The sequence below is a fragment of the Drosophila innubila genome, chromosome X (genome assembly GCF_004354385.1).
Source record: "Drosophila innubila isolate TH190305 chromosome X, UK_Dinn_1.0, whole genome shotgun sequence".
Lineage (NCBI taxonomy): Eukaryota > Metazoa > Arthropoda > Insecta > Diptera > Drosophilidae > Drosophila > Drosophila innubila.
Window position 1 is genome coordinate 7,375,850 of NC_047626.1, and position 23,281 is coordinate 7,399,130.

General features: G+C 32.5%; 1 long non-coding RNA gene across 2 annotated transcripts in view; it reads left to right on the plus strand.

The window, feature by feature from the left end:
* LOC117794234 overlaps positions 1–23,281 on the plus strand; it is a 192,544-nt gene that overhangs the window by 20,474 nt on the left and 148,789 nt on the right. Inside the window, exon 3 of one of the 2 annotated variants that reach the window (XR_004618401.1) lies at positions 2,413–2,424. The exons of the other annotated variant lie outside the window; for it this stretch is intronic. This is a non-coding gene — a long non-coding RNA (uncharacterized LOC117794234). Of the gene's footprint in view, positions 1–2,412; positions 2,425–23,281 lie in introns of those variants that run through there. 2 annotated transcript variants of the gene reach the window in all.

Below are 23,281 nucleotides of genomic sequence, written 5' to 3' on the forward strand. Positions count from 1 at the left end.
TCTTATATTCTGTTGAAAACAAGCGTCAGAAATTCTAATTTGAATATTTATATTTTTTAAGTCACCAGAATCGAATCGCCTTAAGAAAAATAAATTAAAATTTTAACAAAATAAATTATTATTGGCATACTTTATACAACAAAAAAGTTTATTTCAAGTTTATGTTTTTTTTTTAATTAAAAAATATTGTTATCACATATATTTTGATATTTGAACGCTATTTATTTAGCGATATTTAAGTTGATTTCAAAATGTAAAATAAATTATAGAACATGAAAATATTGTTAGCTGTTTTTCAGACTTTTTGGTTGTTGCAAAACTTGTCTTTTTTTAAACTTCTTAGCACTAAAAAGAGTTTTCTTTTTGGTTGTTTGTCAAATGTTGGCAACACTGCCTGTATGTCCTGCTGCTCATACTCTTGCTCTCTCTTGCTTGTTCTTGCCATCTCTTTCTGCTGTCCTGTCGCTTGTTTGGACTCTGTTTGCCTGTGCGTGTGTTTTATCTATTGTCCTTTTAATTTCAATTCTCATGTGGGTTTTACGCTTAGTGCACATTATTCATTTATGTTTGTCTCTGCCAAACCGCTTCCCCTCCTGCTCCCCCTCCCGCTCCCTACGCTCACTCTCCCTTTCTTCCCCCCCTTAGCACAATGCTGTCTCGCCCGTTTTGTTTTACGCTGAGCTAATTTTTTGTTTTCTTTTTTTCCGCTCATTTTTTTTTTAATGCTTTTTCTGCTGCTGATCGCTAATCTTATGTTAATTTATCATACACACAGCGGGTGGGTGTGTGTGTGTGTTGTGTGTGTGAGTGTGTGTTGAACACTGTCAGCTGTTGGCGTTTAAAATGCGACGCTCGCACATCAAGCAAAGCGTGCAACAAACGAGCTGCGTGTTGTGTTGTAGAAAGATGCAGAGTAAGCAAGAGGGTGAGCACGTGGGGGTGGGTAGCATGGAGAGGGGGGAGGGGGAGGAAAGTCAAGGGAGACCCACAAAAAAAAAAATGTAACATACATAAGCAAAACACGCAGGCAAAACGGCTATCCAACTAATTTATCATGGCGCTTCGCTGCCATGCACAACAAATACACACACACACACACACACACATGCACACAAACACACACACATACACACACACTCAACAATACACAGTGCATAAGAAATCGATCTTAAATACTTTAAGTCTTCAAAAAAAACACAAACTAATCGACATTTATAAGTTTTTCTTTCCAGCAAATTTGGTATTAGTTTATAACTTGTGCTGCTTAAACTATTTGAGAATTTTAAGAGATTTAAATTTTAAGCAATTTCGGTGTTAGTTTATGACATGCGTTGCTTAAACTTTTTCAAAATCTTAAGTAATTGACGTCTTATAAATATATTCTACATAATTTCTTTATTATCATGAGAAATGTTAAGAAAAATAAATCTTCATGAAAAATCAAAAAATCAAGTATTATTTGATAGTGAAAACTGTCATAATTTTGTCAAATCTTAACCAATTTCCTTGTGTCAAAGTTGAAAAATTCAATTTATTTTTTAGCACTCAAAATTTTTTCATATATTTTCTTTTAACACTTTTTCGAAAACTTCAAACTGTCTTAAATTTTTTCAATTCTAACCGATTAGCTTTGGAATATAAATTTTTATTATGATTCTTCGCTGTCCATTTTTGTCTTTTAAATGTTTTAAAATATTATAATTTGTCAAATCTTGAGCAATTTTCTCGCAAAATGCCTTTAAATTATAATTTATAATTGTGGTAGCTTTTAGTTGTTAACATTTTTAACTGAACTTAAGAAAGCAACTTTTTTCCTTCTATATAAAATTAAGTAAATTATATATATTTTATTTTATTGAGGATATAAATTTGTTCTTGTAACATACGCGTTAATTTTGCTCAGTGTAGATAAGCAAATGTTGCTTGGCATTCCATTTGCACACATGATGGCGATTTGTGCGACCAAACGACAATCATAATAATAATCACAAGGTTGATGATGACGATATCCTCTTACCTTACCCTCTTACACACATATAGAGAGAGAGGGAGACAGAAAGGGATAGAGAGGAAGAGGGAGAGTATTCATCTCGAAGCTGTAGCATTTTTCGTATATTTTTCGCATGCAAATTTCAAGAGGTTTTTCGCCTTTGGAAATATGTCAATGCCAAAAAGTGTCAGAGCGTTTGGGCGTTAAATCTGCATTTCCTCAGGGTTCCGTTTTAATTATAGCCAGAGCACATATATATATATATACACTCATACATACTTACACACATATACCGATAAACTGCGATTACTTTTGCAAAATTGTATGTGCAATGTAAAGTCAAAAAGCATGAAATCGATTTTCAACTTGCATTTGATTATCAAACTTCAACTATATAATTTTATGCAATGCATCGCAAATAGTTTGCCATCATCTGCAATTAGAATAAATAAATGCATTTTCCAATGCCTTTCATGCATTTATTTATCAACACTTTTCCATAAAATGAGTTTCGAATTGATAATTTCAAATGCTGTATGTATAAATTCTGCATTGATGAATTTATTATGATATTATGTTAAATTTTGGTCGCTTGACTTTTATTCTATTCGCTGATCAATTCAATTCCATTCTATTGTAATTTATTCAATTGGTTTTGGCCTTTTTTTTTCTTTTATTGTTTTTCACTTTGCTCTCACACTTTTATTTTCTGTTTTTCTTTGTCAATAAAAAGATTCGTAGGTGGCGCTAATGTGCCTTTTTAATTATCGAAAGCGCCATTTGATTTACGAGAGCTTGTTAAATGATTTTCAATAAATAAAATTAACACAATATGTTGCAATAAATGAATTCATCTGCTTAAATCAAATATCACAGCCCATCAGGCATAAGTAAGCATCTATATATATAATATTCAGTTAAATATATACATATAGGTATATATATATTGAGCTGATAATTTATGCCAGCATTAAGAATAATATTTTTGTATTTATTAATTGCCGTCAGGTATAAAATAACTAAATGGCAAAAAGGTAAAACCCAACATATAATATTTTATGCTTTTTTATGGCCCACATAAACAGTCAACACACGCTCACACACGCTCACACACTCACACACACACACATGAAATCAATTAAAAGTTTTAATTGAAAGATTTAAGTGAAATTAAATGCGCCCAGCATGGAATTATTTTTGTTCGAGGGGATTCCCCAATTGGATTTCCCACATATACCAGTTGTTGCTGTTGATTGTCTATGATTTTCTATAGTTATGTGCACCAAATAATATATATATATAGTAATGATAATGCTAATGCTAACAATGATAATAATGATGCGAAGAAGATGGAGATGGAGAATTAAATGTCGACCCAACTCAGGTTCAGGCGTCAGTCAAAGTCTTGTGAAATAAATCAAATCACCAAGTTGACAGCCTGACGAAGCATTTGCAGCTTTTGCGGGGTGTTGTGTGAAAAGGGATGTGACTGTTGCTTTAATTACCTAATTTAATTAACGCAAAATGTAAACATTTTGAAGGCATTTCGTGGAAATTATTTGAATCATCTCTCCTCTTATCCCTTTTCTGAAACTCTTGTTGCTATTTCTGTTTTTCGTGGCATCTTTTGACTGCCATAAATATTTGATTTGAAGAGCTGCCAAAGTCAAATAATAAAGGAAATACAAATATTTTTATATTACATTCAGCAACGTGTTGAGAATGTAACCACAAAAATCTGAAATGCTAAATGTAAAGTGAAAATACATATTTATTTAATAAAATATTCAACGCATTTTTCTTTCAACTGACAAATCTCTTAAGTGATGAACACAATCCCCTTACTCATAACATGTGCTTTGAAAGCTCTTCAAAGATCCTCAAACTATTTGTTTCGTTGCTGTTTTTTTTGTGTGCGATTTGCAGTAGTAATTTCAGCACTTGTTAAAATTTTTGTGGTTCGATAAACCTAACTAAATAACTAAATACCCTGTATTTGTGAGCGAAACTGTGCAAAAAGTATGCAAGCTTTAAAGACCGAATATTTTGTATGCAGCTTTTTAAATCCCCTTTTTTTTCGAATACTTGTAAAAACACTTAAGGACAAATAAAAGTTTTCAATCATAAAATGAAAAAACTCATATTACTGGGTATATACAAGTCAATCAATCGCTGTTTTGTAGCTTGAGCAGCTGCTATCCGAGCTGAAACTATTCAATTGTGAAAGCCCTTCATTTAAGCCATTTGCAGCTCAAATTTCCACTATGGAAACTGTGGAGAAACACTAGATAAGAGAAAAACAAACTCAAGTATTTGCAGCTTAAATGGAGGAAGCCAAAAGACTGAACGAGTATAAGAAATGCTTGAGAAGTTGCTCTTTCAACTGGGATCTATTAATGAAACATTGGATGAATAATTCATCATATGGAGACCATTTAAATGTTTTGGAAAACCAACAATGTGTATAAACTCAACTAATTATGGTCTAAACAATGGCACAGTGAGCGCAAACTGTATGTAAACAGGCAGTCAGTCAAGCAATTAAAAGCTCAAGCTGGCTAAACTGACAAATGGATGCGAGGGAGCTCTAGACCAAATACAGAGACAAAGAGAGGGAGAGTAAATGGAGCAAACAAAAGCAAAATAAAAAATCAAAACCAAAAAAAAAAGAAAAATAAAAATAGGGGAATAAACTAAACATGTCAGATGTTGAGAGATTATGCACTATGAAAATAAATAAATAAACATGGTAATATGTATGAGCCAATTTCAAGAGTTCAGCTCAAAAAAAAAATTGTAAATTCTGCTAGACGAAAAGTTTCCCTCGCAGCAAAAGCTGATTGAATCAATCAATTTGTTTAAAATATGCAGTAGCTTAAATGAGAGTTGAATGAAATTGGAAATGCGCTTGAAAGATTTAGCAATTGCAACTGGAAATTACACTGATTTAATTAATATTAAGCTAAGTTGCTATAATTCGGGTACACCATATATTATAAATTTAACGTTAGAAATAGTTTTTTTATACAGTCTGAAGAAATAAACCAAAAGATTAAATAAATCGTTAAATTTTGTTGAAATTTTTGGAATATAAAATATATGTCAAATATTATAAATATAACTACAGAAATACTCGCATTGCAGGGACTTGAATAATTTATAGACTTAAAGAAAAAATGTTATTTTTTATTATATCAAGCAATTTGGCTTAAATTTTTAGAATATAAAGTTAAGCATATAAAATGAAAGTATACTTAAAATTATATGTTTAAATTAAGAAATAAGCTTGTTATAAGAAATTAAAAAATGTATAGACTGATGAAAAAAAAAAGTTTGATCAATTTGTTCTAAATTTTCAAAATATAAAGTTAAGTTGGTAAAATGAGAGTATACCAAAAATTATAATCTTAACTTGAGAAATACGCATATTTTAGAACTTTTAAAAATAGTTACAGATTGAGAGAAAAAAAACCTAAGATTTAATATAAATTTGTTGTATATTTATAGGTGAAGCATACCCTTTATTGGAGACTCTAGCTGTTATAGTAACAGAAATCTTACAAAGAGTTATAATTTTATTATTTATGTCAAATTTAAGCTGCGCTTTTTAGACACTTTTAATGGGTTGAGGTACGAGTTGTGAAGCATATGTATATCAAAAAATGATATGTACAACACCTACAACAATAAAAAAAAAGGCAACAATAACAACACATGCTCGTAGACGTAGAACCTGAATACCGCATACAAATGTTAAGCTTAGCCGCAAGCTTACAAACTGGAACGCTCTGGCACTCCGAAGCTGACGGGTTGACGTATGGGTCTAGCCACTAAGTGGGCTTCTCAATGTGTCCAATCTCCCTTTCTCTCTCTCTCTCTCTCTCTCTCTCTCACACATACTTGCTGTCTCTATCTCGACCACAAACTGTCGGCTGTTGGGATACAATTGTCAAGGGTAAAGGTAAAAAAACAACAGAGACTGAACTGAAATAGAAACAGAGACAGAGACAGGAATTGGACTTGGGGACAGGTATTAAAAGGCATCAGGAAAAACTGTTGGATGCTCGCTCGTTCCCTTAGATACTCAGATACAAATACTCCTACTCGCACATATGTGTGACACAAGGACATACAGGATGTGGAATTTGAAAAACAGGATGCGCACCATTGCCAAAAGGTTGTCTCGCATTTTGTGTGTGTGTGGGAAGCCCAAAGTGAAGTTCAACTTGTAACATATAAATTCATGCTCAAATTTCAAACAATGGAACATTTGTCATAAGCTTTCAATTGCTGAATTCAGGTAAATTTTAATAAAATCTAAGCAAAAGAAAAAGAAGAATTTATTAGAGAGAATATGTTTGGAAAAATGTGTCTCAGCTTGAAAGTATTGCTCAATCCCTTAAGAGGCAATTTAAAATGTCTTCTGTAGTATTTGAATATCTACATTAATAATTCAAAATTGCAATTACTTTAAAAACTTTAGTTGAGTAAATATGTTTAAGGTTTGAGAATGTAATAAAACTGGTCTATAAATGAATAAATATTTCCATTTCTATTCATTTACGAAGTCGAGTTTGCTTAAGGAAAATTAAGAAAATTAGTGTAAAGTTTGAAATGTTCACAAAACATTTAAAAGTTTATTTGAATGTATAATGGAGTATTTTGCATTTATCAGTTAATATTTAAATTTATTTTTTTTTTTTTACAAATTCATTTTTAATATAGATATTTGAAATTCGGATATTTTTAAAATGATATCTCCGATTCTGAGTTATAATAAAATATAGTTCTCATAAAAATGTTGTATGAAATATTCCTTAAATCTGTAACTCAAATATAAAGTACTTAAATTTATTCAGAAATTAAAGTGGTTTTCATTATGAAAATTTGCAATACTTTAAATAAATATAATTCAAAAAAAAAAACATATCTCCGATTCTGAGTAATATTAAAATATAGCACTCATTAAAATGTTGTATGAAATATTCTAAATATTTCAGGTTCTATTTAAATCTATAACTCAAATAAAAAGTAATTAAAGTTATTCAGAAATAAAATTGGTTTTAATTATGAAAATTTGCAATACTTTAAATAAGTGTATTTTTTTTATTTTATTGTACTTTATTTTATTTTACCTCAATTTTCTATCAAATCATGTAAGGTAAAGCATTTCAAGGATTTTCAATATCGAAATATTAACCTATTTTATGCCTCATAAAATGTAAGAGTCTGTCCCAAGGACAAACCGAATATTAGAGCATTTGTGCTAGATTGAAGATTGCCCTAAATTCTGAACTTAAAATGCCCACTGTGCACATATGCTCACCACATGTTGCTGCTTCTCTCTCTTTCTCTCTGTCTGCTCCTCTCACCAGATCGATCTATAGATATGCTGAGCTGAGCTCGAGTTTTGACTGAGATAAAAAAAAAAAAACACCATATTTACAATTATCGCACTTGTCAGAATATTTGGAACATGTGCTTATCAAATATGAACTACAGTAAACATCAAAGTAAGAGGAAAAAAAAAACGAAAGTTAAATAAAAGTGGAAAATGAGAGATGGAAATGGAAATGGAAAAGGGAAAATTGACTCTTGTAGCTATTTGCGCCTGTGGCAAACCTGCCGCGTGCACTTGAAAACAACAAGAAAAATACCTAAAAAAAAATAGAAATAAAAATGTAAAGAGAGAGAAAGACAGAGAGAGATATTTTGGACATGGATCGGGGTAGTTTTTGTTGTTGTTGTTGCTATTTTGTTTGTTGCTACAAATATTGCCGGCAGCTATTGGACATGAAACGCGAGGTAGACGCAGCAGAAAAAGAAAGCTACCTGAGCCTGTGACCTTTGCTCTGCTACCTGAGAGAGCACTCTGCCAGCGACACAGTGTGAGAGTGAGAGAGATGGAGAATTTGAGCGGGGCTCAGTTAACAGTCCCTTGTTCCTGTCCCTGGTACTTTTTCGGTTTCTGTTTCTGTTTCTGGCTAGAAGCCAACCAAGCGTGCCATGAACCGTTCAGAGTTCTATTTCATTGTATGGCAAGCCATGCAACATGCCACATATTTCGCTCAACTCGAGGCCAGCTGCTGGCGCATGTTGCAGACACACACACACACACAAACACATACTCACACACATTCTCTACTCATATGTTTAACACGAAAGCAGGCTACAGTCGAACTACTCGCCTATTAAATGCCAAGTAGCAGAAATGAATTAATAATAAATAAAATTAAATTAAAAATAAAAAATATAAATCATAAAAAATGAGCAAAAAGATTAATATATATATTCAAACAAATATATCGAATATTTATTTATATTAATAGATAATTAAAATTGATGTTTTTTATTGACAGTTACTCGTATTCCACAATTTTCTGACCGGTACTTATACCTACCATAGTGCCAAGCAATTTCGCAATCTTTTCACGCCCATATTCTAAATTTTAGAATCTAAAATATAACAACCCAAAAAATGCCAAAAATAACGTGCCTTCTCTATACATTGCACACATTCCAACAGAACGTATATGCTTTATATTTGAAGGATTTTTAGCAATTTCGGTATTCTTAAAAATTCTGTAAGTTCGATGTTTTTTAACCAAACTTAACAGTTGATATAATTTTGAAAAGCAAAAAGTTATGGCTAACTAAAAAAAATAGTATTAATTTTTTTAATATCAACTTACAATTATGTTGGACTTTTTGAGTTTTTGACTGATTTCTCAAAATAAATAACCTCAAAAACATTAATTTTTTTCAAATATTTTCGAAAGTAAAAAAATGTTCAATTTAACCCTACTTTATTGTAGGAGTATTGTCACCAAATAGTCTCTTATAGTCTCAGCGATGTCGTTGTTTATACGAACAGACTTTGTCACAGAGTCATTAATCTTTGTATCCTTTGGTAACTGGGCCAAATACTTTTGCTAGGTAAAACGTACTTACTGCCAAAACATCTGCTTCAATTCTCCAGACACATTTTCATTTTCACTTGCATTCCAATGAGCTAACTAGTTGCTTAGTTGATTTTAAAGCATGCCGCAGACCCAGAGAGAAAGAGGAAGAGATAGAAAGAGAGAGAGGGAGAGCGAGAGTAAGCAAGCAAGCAATAGTGAGATTATTAGAACCTTTAACCACTTTCTGTTGTTCCAGGTGCTGCTGTCTCCCTTTTGAGTTATATATTCACATATTGCACGAGTGAATACATTTGTACCCACGAGTGTATACTCGTCTCTACTCTCTTGAGCACTCGAGGGCATTCAGAAGCAAACCATTTGTTCAACAAACTTATCCTCAGGTTAAATACTTCTACTAACTAAGCACTAATTACACGTCGTTTTCCCTTTTTTTTTTTTTTTTGTAGTTAAGTGCTCTTTGCCCATGAAAAAAAAAACAATTTGTTAAAATTTTAAATTGCATTTTTGTGTAGAACTTTTAGTCAGAGTTATTTTTAAGCTGAGAATTTTTTCTTATTTAATAAGCAATCTTATAATTTTTGCAACTCATATATATATTGAAAATGAAAGGTCTATCAAAGTTTTGAAATCCATTTTGAGCCACATATTCTTGGATTTTTTTATTTTATTTTTTTTTTGGTTAACTGCTTTATTAAATTCCTTTTCGGTTTCAGCTTGGCAGAGTTTAGTTAATTGGGGCTACAGTTTAAAATCGTGCTTTACCATTTAACGATGAGGATGAAAGGCAACATTTTTGCCAATTTTCGATTCGATTTGAAGCCTTTTTATACCCTGTAAACAGGAAATATTTATAAAGTGTATGCTTTAGCTCATATTGATTAATTTAACGTGGAAAATTTATTTTAATTATTATTATTATTACTCCCAGATTTTTAATTTTCAAACAACAAACTCAACTTTATAGATCAAGTTTTGAATTAATGCACAAGTATGTATTCCCTATATATAATAAAAAATTCTTAATAGGATAATTACTTGTCGTACTTTATTGACTTTTTAATGCTTGTCGATTTCATCGAAAATTCCGTATACGAAACTGCAAATCAAAAGCAATTCATTTCCTAATTATTCCATGTGCTCAACGATTTCTCTCAATTTATATATGTATTTACTATTTTATTTGCAGGTAAGCCTTTCCATCAACTGGTCTGGGATCTTTAAAATTAATGGAGCATAGAAGTCAGAGTATGTACCATACATTATATATATATATATATATATAGTATGTAGAGACATTGAATCATCAAGCACATGATGCTGCAACTTGAAATGAGACTGAGACTGAGACTGAAACTGAAGACTGTCATGTCTAAAGCATGTAAACATTTTTAAATTTGAATTACGTGCTCCGGTTGCCAAGTTCGTTTAGGTAAGCAGCAAATTTCGGCTAAAATAGCTACCAAATATTTTTCAAATGAGCAGAAACCGAAAACTTTCGCTACAAAACTCGAGAGATGGAGATGGAGACTGCTCATGAGATTTTTCACAAAACGCCAGAGGGAACTTTTAAAGATGTGCTCGATTTGCGAGCTAGGGATGCCCTAGGGGGCGTTACGAGCAGAAAAGTGGGGGAATGTCTCAAGCTGCGCCTTTTGATGGCGTTAGTAACCAAGGAGCACTTGAGCGGAAGAGAGAGAAAGAAAGTTACATTAAAATTGGCGGAAAAGACTATGGTCGAGGGGCTCTCGACTGTGAGAGACACCCTGTATAAATAATTTTTATTATTAACTACTAACTAACTAACTAACTAACTGTTTTTGTTATTTTTTCTATACTTTGAACCGAATAAATACGGGGTTTAACGTCCGTATTTTCTATATTCTATTTTTTTTTTTTTTTTTTTGATACATTATATTTAAATTTTGAGCACGCTGCATGCTACTTAAAACATTTTCAGTGCAATTTCAAGAATTTACAGAACCGGCAAAAGTTGCAGATTTTTAAACATGTCAGGGTTCGAACCCAGTTATTTTTCAAGCTGTAGTTCTAGTTATGTGATAGATCCGCGATTCTAAAATCTGAGCCACGGGACCACACTTATCCCGTTTTCGCTTCGAGTTTATTATCCAATCCTGTTTATATTTATAGGATACATTGAGACCAAAATACATATTAGTTATACCAAAATTTTTTGCAAAAAAAAAAATCGTTGTCTAGATTTTCATTCAAAAATATAAATATATTAAATAAAAATATGAATTGTATTCTTTATCAAAGCAATTACTTCACTAACTGTATGTACTAAAGGTGGTGTATTATTTAAATTTTTGTTTGGCAAACTTAATAGATTCATTTGTACTTTTTAAATACAGGGTCTAAAAATTGCAAAATTTTTTAAAGTGTTACACAGCAAGAGGAGAGTTAGAGTGAGAAGGGGAGTGGGAGTGGAAGCGGGAGTAAGAGAGGGAGTGAGACAGTGAGAGAAATACACACATCAAATGTAATTGACTCGGAAATCTAAGACAAATGTGCTAAAAGTGAGAAGAAGAAGAAGAAGAAGAAGGAAACCAAATGCTTTTTTGCCTGGATTGCTCTGCCATATACAACTGTGTGTGTGTGTGGTGTGTGTATGGTGTGTGTATGTGTGTGTGGTAAGCATGTGTTGCTGTTGTGCGTCATCAAATTATAGAATAAGAAGTTGCTGTTGCCGATGGCGATGGCGCCCAACAAGTTGGCAAAGCAATTTGAGATGTTGTTTTTATCCATTTCCTTGCGCTTTCCAATTGATTCTGCAAGAAGACGTTGAATGGTGGTGCATAATACACCACCACCACCACCACCATCAGCACAACCACCATAATAGCACCACCAGTCTATATAGTATATATATATATAGTATAGTTGTTGCCGCCCCCACTCACCCTTTATTTTTATTAACCCTCGAAAAAAAATAGAAAAGAAAAGAAAAGAAATGCCACAAAAGGCAACGACGCGACGGCGGTTGCATTGTGCAAATCGAAGAAAGAGCCAGACCAAATAGTGTTGTAGTCGAGCCAAGACGAAGAAGAAGCAGAAGAAGTAGAAGAAGAAGAAGAGCAGCGGAACAAGAAAAACAGAATGCGCCAAAGCAGCTGGCAATAAGTTGATGAAGCGGAAAAGCAAACATTTTCAGCTACAACGACTAATCGAAGTACGCTACAATAAGCTGAGAGGAAGTACATATAGAAGCTACCAGAAAATCAAAATACTAGTCTAAATTTGGGGAATGCAAATAAAAGTTATAACTTACAAACAAATCAAATCTGCGAAATATTATCTGTTACTATTACAAATACCATATCTGAATGGAGTAGCCTGTAAACAGCATTAACATTTATTTGAAAAGTTTTATCATAACAAATAATTGAAAGCATAATATTTTAATGTAAATAAAAACTTAAAAAAAAAAACAGTACAAAAATTAAAACTTTTGCTTAAAAATTAATAAAAATATCATAAAAAACTTAATAATGCATTAAAATATTATTTTAAAATGTTTAAGGCTCGTGTATTATCAATAAAATAAAAATATAAGTAAAATATATAAATAAAATATATAAATAAAATATAAATAAAACAAACGATATTTCTTCAAGATATTTTTTATTTATTTTTTTTTTTAATTATACTCAGCTTTAATTTTTATTATAAAAATGTTTGATCCAAAAAGTAAAAAACGTAATTTGTTTCATTATAATTTAGAAATTCTTTGAATTTAAGTTGCACATTTTTATTATAAAAATTTAAATAAAAAGATTATTTTTAAATTAAATAAGAGTTTTTTTTTTAGTTTTTATCATAAAAATCATATCAACCATATCAACTATATTCTTCTTATGTTACACGAATATTTCTCGAATAATTTTAATATTATAAATAATCTGAAATATTTGCTTACAATCGTCTCCAAAAATTGTAAGAACTCGATTCGTTGCGCTAAAGCGCATAAGAAATTTCAAAGAAAATAGAAAAAAAAAAACATATATATGCATTATCTGGAGATGGGGTGGTTTATGAATGGGTGGATGGTGAGATGGTCGGTGGGTGGGTGAGTGGTTGCAATGGCCATTATTATGTATTGAGAGGGTGGTTCGCTCGAGCTGTTTTAATGCTCTTATACCCCGCCGGCCAGACGATTGAAAATGAATGAAGTTTTATATGCGTCTACAATCTAAATGAATGAAGTGAATGCGAGTGAATGTGCAAATGAATGCGGCGCGGCATGTGTCAGCCTCCCCCCCCTCCCCTCTCCTTACCCAAATACAGAAACTGGGCCTCAGGGGCGGCCCAATATGTTGCCCATTTTCAACGCGAAGGAGGAAACGAAGCAGGAAAAAGGAAGAGAAGAAGCTGAGACACAGTGGGGAAAAGCCGCTAAAATAAATGCTTATAGTTAATATCTCTGAAAGTAGAAAAAGTTAACGTCTGTCTGTATTTTTACTAAGTATTGTATGTAAACCAAAGAAACATTTCAGTAAGTAATTTAATTTTTTTAGTTTTTTTCATTTACAAAACAATGAAATGAAGCGAATTATAATATTACAAGGTCTAATGGTTTGGGCTGTGCAATGATCTGTCAGTCAGTGAGTCAGGACAAAGAGTTTTTTTTATATATATATACATTATTTTCAATTTATTGATCTTTTATACGATCTTGCAGGCAGTGAGTCAGGACAAAGAGTTTTTTATATATATAAATTATTTTCAATATATTTTCATCAATCATTAACAAAAATTATCGAAAAAATGTATTGGTAATCAAATAGATTTTGAAAAAATATGGTATTCGACATTTGAATATTTGAATCAAAAAACACCTTTCTTAGCGGTATTTGCCCACTGTGCAATGGCAACCGGTAGCGACTTCATTACACCCCCTATCTACCATGAAAACAAACCCAAATTCGATTTGGATGTCGGCTAATGCGAAATTTGTATGCAGGCCAAACAGTTGGCCATTTCTTTTGTTTTGTTGTAGCTCGTCTCCAGCTTCTACTGAACTCGTCTGGGATTCTTGGCCAGGCAATTGGCGCCGAAAAAGGAAATAACAATCAAATTAAATGGCATCCAAAAGCTGAGCCTACAGGAAATTAGGAATGCGTCTATGCCTACATTCTCCAATTCTCGATTCTCTGATTCTCTACTTCCATTTTTGTATTTTTTTTTCCTGTTTATCACAGTCCACTTTCTCTGACTCTGCTGTCGATTGCTGCTTTTTAACACTTTCAGTGCATAAATTTCTTTTGGCATTTTATTGACTTAATTTGGTAGGCGTGAAAAAAATAATGAAGCAACCAAGCCGCCAGATACATTTGCAGTTGTTATCAAGAGACCAACCAGCGTCCAGGCCTGACAATGGCCACACATAAAAAAGGGTTTACATTCCGAATCTCCTCGCATATCATTTAAATGAAAAACTAATTTAAAATGTCATAAAGATACCTTGCTCTGAGCTCTTTTAAGTAGCTGAAATTCACCAACATAAATAACAGACGGTTATGAAAATTGTTCTGGCGACTTAACATACAAAAAAAAAATTAAAATAATCACTTCATATTTTACATGATTAAAGTGCGGACAAAAATGAAGAAAATAAATTAACATTTCTGTAGCTGCATTTAAGCGAATATTATTATTGGTATGTCTTGCACTCGCAATTTAAGAATTAATTAAGATTCTTTAAATTGAGCATAATTATCAGAGACATTACTTAAATTTAACCAATTGAACTTTAATTCTACTACTTGCTCAGTTGTGATTCTGAATCACTTTTTAAAACAGCTTTAAAGTGTTTTTCTCATTTGTTCACATTTTTAGCGCGCAAGTAAACTTAGCTGAAGCTTTTAGAACTACTTTTTAAACATTTCTGAACTACTTTACAGTGAAAAAACAATACTTTTTCTTTTTTTTTTGTATACGTTGTAGAACAAAGTTAACTTTAAATTTAAAATTCCACATTTAAACTTTATCGAATCGTTTTGAAAACACTTCTTAACCACTTTTAAAACTGTTCAATTCAATGCTTAACTAATTTCAATAAATAATGCAAGTGATTAAGACTTCTAGGAATGCCTAAAGTTATTCACAATCTTAAATTTAGATTTCTTAGTAACATTCTATTGTTTTTCAACTATTATCTAACACTATATAACATAACCTACGACAACACTTACTTTGATAAAGTATCGGAAATAGATTAAGCAATTCGATTGCAGTTAAAAACCTTGGCTCATTTCTATTTGTATTTTTATCAGCATAAGCTTCTATAAAAGTCCATATATTCCAATTCATTGAGAGTTTTTATTTAGCTTGAAATAAAATTTTTGGTCTTGTCTTATCGAGAGTTTCTTTTTTTGAAATATTTCATCAGCTTTTAAGCTGATTAACTTTGGGGAACTCAAATACCCAATTATTTGATATTTTACAATGCCAAATGCGTATTTCTAGCTGGCATTGTCATCGGATCTGTCTAATGTAGCTCTGCTTTTCATGTTTCTCCCTTGACTTTTGTTTCTCATTTCAATTTTTCCCACCCTCTCTCTTTCTTTTTCTTTATATCCTTGCTCACATATGCCAATTTTGTCTGACTTAATGCGAGCAGCATTAAAAAGCAAATGAAATATGTGTAGAATCGCACTTTGTATGCTCTTAAGTGCCAGCCTAATTCAGCAATTTGTGTTCAGCGCCTCGACTCGAAGCAGATTATTTGCTGTGTTGGATATTTGCTAGGATCATAAGTTATTTGTTAGACGGTTTGAGTTTCGTGAGCAAATTGAGACACTGCTGTAAAAAGTCTTAAAATTTCCTATATGTATTAATAACATCCTCAAGCTCTGTTAAAAACTTGTAACATTATTTCGGCCTGTTAAACGAAACTCGTCACTGCTAAGAGCAACTGCATTATGTAAATGTTACAAAGCTCTTGCAATAACTTAAATAACCCATGAATTGTTATGTCAAATAAAATGGAAAATATTACATATCTTTAATTTTTGAACTCCTACTTCCCAATTTTGCTTGTTTTTTTTCCTTTTCATTGTCGTGCAAAGAAAGGAAAGAAGAAAAATGCGATTTTTATGCGCACAAAATTGCAAAAGGCTGTGTCTCTCCGGATTGCAGCTGTCCTGCCCTCCGTACTGCCCCCCTTTCCTCACTTCCGCCCACTTCTCCAGCAGCAGCAACAGCAGCTTTTGACGTGTTTGCGTCTTGTGGTTGTCAGCTTGCCATCAGTTGCCGCCTGTTCTCTGGAGGTGTCGGTGTCAGATTCGACCTCAGTCTCCGTGTCCGTCGCCGACTCATCCACTCTGCCACGAATAGACATATGCAGTGGGTTTATAAATACCCTGTAAATGCAACTACAGACAGCTTGCTTGCAAACTAAAAAAATGTCAAGTTTATAATTTTAATGAATATTTTTCTTTGACACTTAATGAAAAAAAAAGTTTGGTTTTTAGATAAAAATAAAACTCGAGACCCATTAATTTTGCAAATATTTTGATTGTAAGATAATTATTTTTTTTATTTTTCTTCGTTTTCATTTGCTATTCAATCTATTATCTAAAAAGTAAAATATTTTCACTTTAAAATATTTCATGTGCATTTATTGAAAGTGTATTGTACTTTTTAATTAAAATATTTTTTTTTCTTCCATTTCGGAACAAACTTTTAAAGAAATATTATATAGTTTCAGTTTTTGATATACATTTTTGTGAAAGAATGAAAATTTATACACGAAGTGTTGCAAAAAATGCAAAATTAAATATTTAAGCACTAAAAAAGTAATTAATATTGAACTATATTATATAAAAAAATTTCAACTGTAATTTTTATAGGTGTTTTTTTATGTGAATAAAAGTAAATAATTATATTTTAAATTAGTTTTAGGATTTTTTTTTTTTTTTGTTATTTGACCAGTTTTTCTGTATTTTTTCAAAAGCAAGTTTAGCCAACAATCTTAAAGCTAAAGGCTTCAAATTTGGTATATTGGTTTATAAATATATTGGCTGCATGTTCTACAAATTTCATGTTGATTGCAGAATATCTGCTTGGTCTATCACTCTATTTAAGTTGACTTCTTGTCATATGTATATGTGTGGGGATGGTAAAATATGAAGCGATGCGATGGTCTTTCAGAGGCAGCTGAAGAAATGAAGAGAAATCGCATTATTATGGCATGCGTTTAATTTGGCTACAACAACACAACACTCACACATACACACACACATACCCTGACACACACACACACACACACACATGGAGACGTGATTGTTCTGCGTTGATTGCGTTCAAGTGGCGCGTCAGTTGTAACTTCTCTCATGTCTTCTTTGGTCTATGTGGGTGCTTCCAATCTTTGCTGAATGCCGCTTCATTATGTTTGCTATATGCCGCCCAAACATCCCCTCTTGGCTTCCCCTTCCACGTTCTGCTTAGGCTCCCTCATATAATTCTTAGGCCCCCTTTTTTTATGATTTGCTTTGGCACTCATTTATTTATTTTTTTTCATATGTTTTTTTTTTTTTAATGTATTTTGCATTTAATTTTCTATGTGTGTGAGTGGCGCACGTGTGTGTGTATTTTGCACTTTCCCTTTTTCCTTTCGTTTCGCTTTTTTGATACGTGTTCGCCCCTTTTTCGCAATGTTATTGTAATAGACGCAGCTAGAGGAGGGGAATGTAAAAAGGGACAGGGAGGGGATGTAAAAATGGGGGCTGCATGTAGATCATTAAACGTCTCGTCTAGACTTTATTTTGTGCCGTTGATTGACAGCTGGCCTCCCTAACCAGTTTTTTTCCCCAACCAAACATAACGATTTCGCTAGCTACCGCTGCTCTATCTCTTTCTCTCCTTCATTTGTGAAGGTTGAAGAAGGTTGGGCCTTTTTATTTTTCTTTTGCGGATTCGGGCACTTTGTCATCTCCTTTTTATGGTCGAGCGCTTTCCAAATTGTTCGACAAGCGTGTGAGGTTAATTGGCAGGCAAATCTGTGGCGACTGTTGCATACCTTGAGGCAACTCCTACACAAACACAACCACACACACACACATAAACCACTAAGTGTGTCGCACAGTAGGAAATGCTCTTAATATATCATAAATTACACAAGAGAGGCAAGAGCTTAATTTGCAAACTTTTATAGAACTGCCAGGCAATTGGCATCTAAATGACACAAATTAGATGACATTTCGTACAAGCGAACCGGTTCACAAGTGGGTTCAGCTATTTAAGAACTTGTGCAGCTCTTCAGCATGACTAAAAAGTTTCTTGACATCATTAATAAAATGGAAAAGAAAGAGATTTGTTGCCTTATATGTATATCGATCCGTTTCGAAAGTGATTATACTCTATATCATAATAAGTTTTTTAGTAAAAAAAGCTCTTTAAAATGTCAGAAATAAAATTCAATATTAAAAATTAATTTTTAAAAGAATAATTGTAAAATACTGTTTTTATTTTCAAAAATAACTCACACAAATTTTTGAAGCATTTATATTGAAGTTCAAAACTCTTTTAAAATTGCCTTAGAAGTTAAGATTCAAATTGAAATTGACTGTGAAAGCCATTTCAATTAAAATCGAAAACTCTTTTTACTTGAAAATGTAAATACATTTGTTCATCATTTCATATCCCTAAGACTGTAAACTCCTGCTATTGTTTCTTTAGTTTTATTTTTAAATAAATTTAGTGTTATGCTTGAAAATGCTAATCCATTTCAAAAGCATTTTCCCCTTGAAAAACAAAGATTCCTTTTAATAGCGCGAGTGTCTGCGACAACATAAATAAATGATTATAGTTTTATAGCATTTTATAGTTTCATTTCGGTTTGTATTTAATAGATTTCTCCAGTGTCAAGTTTACTCGTTTCGCTGTGTGTGCTGTGTGTTGTGGTGGTGTTAATGTCTTTATTATAATCCCTTGGTTTTTTGTTGCAGTCATTTGGCAGCACGCGCTGTGCCATTTTGTCGTCTCAACCGCATAAACCGCAATAACAAAGGGCGTAAATGCAGTTAGTTTCCTTCTTCTGCTGCCCTCACGAACCTACAGTTCTTCTATACCCACCCTACTACCCAAGACCCCATCCTATCCGTTGGTCCAATTGCCTTTGGCTTAGTCAAAGTTCAGAGTGTGTGTGTGTGTGCGTGTGTATGGCTCAGTTTATTGTACTCACAAATGGTAGTCACACACTCAGGCGTAATTCACATGAATACGAATACGATACGAATACGTAACGAATACATTTGACATTCAAACATTCACTATGAGCATTTCCTGTCAATTTCTGCCTTCAAGTTTCGCATTTCCTGCGTTTCGTTTCGTTTCATTTCATTTTTATTTGCGCTCCTCAAACATTGCGACAGTTAATAATAAACGCAGCAAGTTCGCAACAGCACCTACCCCACAAACCCCTTAACCCCTCCCTTATGTCAACACCCCTGCAAGGCTTACAATAACACCAAAAATATAGGCGCAAAAGCGAATGAGCCCATAAAAATCCCAAAGGCTGAAGGAGAGCAAAAAAAAAAGAAACGAAAATAAAATGAAGTAAACGCAAAGAAAAGAAAATGTTGTCGAATAAAAGTCGAGCTAAATTTATACAGCACATTTCATGCGATCAACACATAAATATTATTATATACACAGTGCCTATATGTATTTATAAATACACATTCGCAGGTTTTTTTCTTCCTCCTTTTTTTTTTTTGCTCGTCTCATGTCCTGAGTTATTGTTCCAAAACTGTTGCCTCATACACTGCAGAAAATTTTGCATTCAATTTGCTTCAAGACAATACAAAAGTAGTGTAAGAATTTCTGAAAAGATTTTCGAATCAGTAATTTTGTATGTTTGATGTTGAACTATTGGATAGGTTTTGCTATCAGCTGGTTTTATGAATTTGATTATTAGGATACTCTTGACAGCCTTTCACAAAGTTTTTAGATGTTTTTTAACCAATTTCTTTCCATAGACCATTATTAAATTTTCAAGTTTTTATATTAATAATAAAAGAATTGGTTTAGTCGGTCTTGCAAATATCGTCCTAGAATTTTTAGTTGCAAAAAAACTTTGTAGATTTCATATAAAATTAATTAATTAAAAAAAAAAAAAAAAAAAAACAAGAAATATTCTGATACATGATTTTATTATTTATGGATATCAAAAATTAAATGATTTGTTTAAAATTAACTGTGGATAGAAATTTTCACTATGAAAAGAAATGAAATGTGATTTAATTAAAAAAGTTATTCCATTTAAAATTTTGTTTAATAAATATTTTCTTTATTAATTTAAAATTTGTTTTTGCAGGACAGTCCTTATTTTTTTTTATATATGTATATATTTTAGCTTACCATGAAAATTATATAAATTATGAAATTGCATTCGAGTTGATGAGGATTTTAAGATGTTATATATGAGACAAAGCTAAATACTTAGGATCGCTGAGATAAAAAAATTAAGCTTATACTTCAAAAAACTTTAAGAATGTGAATATCTACTGCTAGAGTGCTGAGATTCTGGGCAAGTGAGAGAGACAGAGAGATGGAGAGACATCTGGCCCAGAATCCTAGATATTCGTATATGATATCTTATCTTTCGACTCATACAATGCTTGAGGTGTGCGTGTGTGTGTGGCACATTTTGCACTGCTTGACGTGTGTCTAGAGTTTGCCTTGAGCTGTCCAAAGGTGTGTGTGTGTGAAAGGAGTGTGTGTGTGTGTGAGTTTGTATGGTTGTGGCACATACAAATGCGGAAAGGCCTTTTTTTTTGGCGCACAAAATAAATCGACGACAGCAAACCGAAATATGCGAATGAGATGGAAAAGAAGAAGACAGGAAGCGGCAACTAAACCTGTCGCCAAAAAAAAAAAAAAAAAAATATGTAGAAAGAGAAAAAAAAGAACTGGCAATGTCAATGGCTTTTCTTTGGGGTAGAGGAGCCTAGAAACATACAATTGAAAGCCAAATGTGAACAACTTTGGCGAAAAGTGCCAAAGGGGGGAAATATTGGGGGCAGGACTTGGAGAGCGATTGGTAGGGATTGTGAAGACGTAGACATAGTCAAGAATGTCGATGACAACAGCAACAACAACAGCAACAACATTGGCGGAAAAGCAAAATCAATTTGAATCGATAAACCGCAAACAGAGTGGGCGGAGCTGTGGGCGGCATTGCTGATGACAGAGGGGACAGAGGCAAATTGAAGGTGTGTGTGTGTGTGCGTGTGTGTTGGTTTGCTGGTGTGATACAGCAACAAAATTGAGAATGAAAGCCTCAAGTTCAACAAAAATAACGATGGGCCGTGTGTGAAGTTTGATTTGGCGCTGGGGCTTTGCTTTTTATACCCTGTGTCCATTAAAAATGTGCAAAAATGGATATACTGGTTTTGTTGGAACGTATGTAACAGACAGAAGAAGGCGTGACATCAAATATATATATATATTCTTGATCACTATCAACATCCGAGTCGATTTAGACCGGTTCGTCTTTTTGAGAGCGTCAATCTCAGAGCTCATAAGAGCATTAGTATTTAAATTTGGTATGTAGGTTCCTGAATACCTAAAAGAGCTAAAGTTTTTTTTTATTTTTGGATCGGACCACTATATATTATATACTTGCCATAGAAATCATCTTTTAAAAATCAAATTTTTGTATAAAAAACTTTTTTGTTTTTTGAAATATTGCAACTTAACTGATAAAATGTGCATCTGGGTGGGTCTTATACATCCAGTCCAAAATTGGTTAAAATCTGTACATTATATCATATAGCTGCCATAGGAATGATCGGTCAAAAGTTAACCTTTAGTATGACAAACTTTCTTGTTTTTAGAGATATTTAAACAAAACTCGCATATTATAAACAGGATATTGTTTTATATACTCTGACCAAATTTTGTTCAAATCGCTTGTCTATATCATAAAGCTGTCATAGAAGCGTTCAGTAGAAAACAAAGAATTAGTTGTTTAACGGCAATATAATTTGATAAATTTTATGTTAAATGATAATGATATTTATTTATAATTAATCATGATAAATTTTATCATAATTAAGAATAAATTTGTGTAATCAATACTTTTATAATCATAAGTTTTTTATGGAGAGTATCCTACTGTCGAGTGCACTTGACTTTAGCCTTTCCCGCTGGTTTTTTTTTATGATGTGAGTGTGTGTGGCACATTGATACAAATGACTGTCACATGAGCGTCATAAAAATGATGAAGAGGCAGCAGCAACAACAACAACAACAAAAAGGCTGATCGCTGGCAAAACTCGAATGATGAAGTGCACGAACACGAACAACCTATAGCCGTGTGTGTGTGTGTGTGTGTGTTTGTTTGTGTGTGACAAGTAATAAGCGGAAATAGCAGCTAAGAAGCATAAGACCACGCCCCCTCCGCCCCCTGAAGTTTGAGGTCTTTCTTTTTTATATTGGCGTTGCTTTTGTTTTCTTCTCTTTCCCATTTGTTGACGCCCACGCATTTCCTTAGCCATTTTGATGCTATTAATCCATCAATGAAATATGTGTGTGTGTGTCTGTGTGTGTCTGTGTGTGTGTGTGTGTGTGTGTGTGTGTGTGTGACGGCTATCAAGAAGGCTTAATGTCAGTTAGGACCAAAATTGAGGGAAGTAAGAAGGGATACAATTGAAACAAAATGAACGACGCAGCGTCAAGTTTTATGGCCAACGACAGTTTTGCAATGCCAAAAATTGCACCAAGGGTGCGAGTGTGTGTGTGTGTGTGTGAGGTGTGTGTGTGCGTTTGTGTGTGCTGAAGCTTTGCCTAACTTTTGGCCACTGTAGAAGCACAGCTAAAATGTCAAAAAAAAAAAACAAAAAACAAAAAGAGAAAGAGAAACGAAAATAACTTTGCAACGAGTCAACTTTATGAATGGATTTTTGATAGATTCCGACGTTTACAGATAATAAGAAAAGCTGCAAAAGCTGCAAAAACTAAAGAGAAATCAAAAAAGAAATGAAAATTCTTCAATATAACTTTTGTTGTTTTCAAAATTAAATTTACTTAAAAAATGTAATATTTTAATATTTCAATTGCGATATTAAAAAATCTTTTTAAGTATAAAATATACATTTTTAATTTAAATAAAATTAAACAATATTTAAAATATTATAATTAAAAAAATAGTTACAAACAACAATTTTATTTAAAAGTGTTAAATCAAAAAATTTAAAGAAAATTCAATTAAATAAAGCCTTAAATTATAAAGAAATATTTAAAATATTATTATTACAAAAAAAAAAGTATAAAACCTTTATATTAAAAGAGTTAACATATGTTCTTAGCAGTTTTTATACCCTTAGTTCTTTAAAAGTGAACC